The following is a 2,736-nucleotide window of genomic DNA, read 5'->3' as shown; positions in this document are numbered from 1 at the left end:
GCTGTATAAGGAGGTAGGCTGAGGAAGCTGTGGGGAAAACTATAGTAAGCAGCATCCCTCCATGGCCTCTGCTTCAGATCCTGTCTCCCAGTTCCTGCCTTGAGTTCCTGCTCTGACTCAGGGACTGATAGTGACTAGAATGAGTAAGCCATGGTGTTTATTACAGTCACAGAAAACAAGCGCCCCCCCTCTCTCATACACACACACACACACACACACACACACACACACACACACACACACACACAGCCATTAAAGTATAAGTCAATTTTTAAATGAAAAAAATGTGAGCTGAGTACCAGAATTCATTTTTTTTCTCTCTGCTTCCTGACTGTGGACACACTGTGGCCATCCTCTCTCTCTCTCTCTCTCTCTCTCTCTCTCTCTCTCTCTCTCTCTCTCTCTCTCTCTCTCTCCTTCCTGACTGTGAACACAATGGGACCATCTACCTCTCATCAGAAAACTACTCCTGCCACCATATTCTCGTCCATGATTAACTGTACTCTTAAATCATGAACCAAAATTAACCTTTCACCCCTGAAAACAATTAACTTATCATTTTATTTCAAAAGTTTAAATTAATTGATTGGGATATAAACTTGGTTGTTATGCAAGAAGCCCTGGTTTTTATTCCCAATTCTCCTTCAATAAAGACATGAATACAGAATTAAACTGTTGGCATAAGTTGGTAAGGAGAATAATTTTCTTTAAACATTGATAGTTTTTTCTTTAAACAACTCAATTATGGTCTCATAATTAATTCAGGTTAAAAGTCCCAACCTAAAATATCATGTCTTAATAGCATATCTACAGTTTCTCTTCAATTTCTACAAATCTACATCAGAGAGAGGCTTCTTTAATATTATGATTTAATTAATTAACATCGGCAGGTTTCACCATTGCCCTATCAGAGAATGCAAGATGGTTTGTACAACAAAGCTACTCCACACCAGTGCATCCGTGTAGGGGCTGTGGGAGTGAGTGCTCCTGCCATCAGACAAGTCCTTGTTAAAGCCAGAGTGGTCCATCTCCACTACCATATACCCGACATCCTCAGAAATACCTCCCTTGGGTCCTTTCAACGTTGAATACATACTTCCATTCTCAGTCTAGGCAGATACTGCAATCTCTAGACCATAAGCAAGCAGGGGTTTGTGGAGAGGATAGGTAATAAGGGCGAACAGTAAGTCGGCATGTAGCTCCAGGTGGAGGGCGGAGCAGAACTGGCAAGGTGTTGGCACTGGAGATAGAATTCTTTACTATAACACAAGAGATGAATCAGGAGGCAGGCTGGGATAGGATGGCGAACAGTTATTCCCTTTGAGGATCTGCAGAGCTCATTCAAATAAATAAATATAGCAAAGCATTAATACATTAATGAATTAAGAGCTATCACTATGGAGCGGAGAAATAGCACCAAACTTCACTAAGTATTTCAAGTGAGTATAAATTCACAAACAGAGAACAAAGAATAAAATATTAAAATATAAGTCTGTTTTTAGTAATCAATGTGCTAAGTAGAAATGCATGTCCCCAAATGAGAAATCTATGAAAATAAATAAATAATAAATAAATAAAACAAAACAACAGGGAATATATTAAGTACATGTTCCTTAAGTTCCCCCCCCCCCAAACAAGCTTCCTGTAGGGTAGTCCTGCATGTTGAACCATGGCTCCTGAATAGGAATGCACCTGAAAAGTATAGTCAGACGTGCACACATACATACATCGTCCGGGCCTGGAGGGATGACACCGTGGGCATGAGCACTGGCTGCTCTTTCAGAGGATTCAAGTTTTGTTCCCAGAACCCATGGAGTGGCTCACAACTTTCTGTAATCCCAGTTCCAGGGGATTCAGTGCCCTCTGTGACTTTCTCAGGTACCAAGCACTCATGTGCTATAACATAGGCAAACATGAATGCTAACTTAAAGAAATAAATTGCCGGGGTCTTTTTGGACAACATTTTTTTAATAGAGAAAAAAATATCAAGACAATTCACTTTTCCATGACTTTAAAAAAAGTTTCTAAATACTTCATAGAATTGTATAATAATTTCTAAAAGTCGTGTTTATATATATGGTATATCATATATACTTATCATATATGTGTATATGATATACCATATACATTACAAATTTCCTTCCACAAATGATTTTTCAAGTGTATACACAAATACACACACACACACACACACACACACACACATATTCAGAGAAGTTGACTACACATGCACGGTAATGTCATTCTTCATGGATGCCTTGCTATCAGAGAAAATCAAGACAGTGGTCCTTGGCAGAAGTACATTTTTCCAAAATCCTGTGTCTGTGACTATGCCTCCTTCTTCCCCCTTTTGAAAGGAAGAACTGCACACACTGTAGCTCCTAAGGGAAAGCACAATCTTCAGAGGTTAAAGACTCTCACCTTGAACCATGACCCAATTTCATGATCCATTTTAACCGTGACAAGGTGCTACACGTGCCTGCCTTCGCATTGTCACTCTTGGGTCTGCTTTCTGTTGCCAATCTCAAAACAAGAGTGTTTTCTTCTTTTCTTGAATGGGGCACCAAAACTAAACTCCAAATAAACAAATCCATGCAAGTGAAAATTCCCTTGGCCTCCCTGACCTGCACTTTAAGGGCTTACAGGTTTCTCAGATGATGTCGCTCTATTTGTAACAGAACAATATCATCAGATTACTAATAATACTCACTTCACTATACTGTTTTAAATAGACTT

This window comes from Acomys minous (assembly GCF_964271855.1).
Source record: "Acomys minous genome assembly, chromosome: 19".
Taxonomy (NCBI): Eukaryota; Metazoa; Chordata; class Mammalia; order Rodentia; family Muridae; genus Acomys; species Acomys minous.
This window is presented reverse-complemented; position numbering follows the sequence as displayed.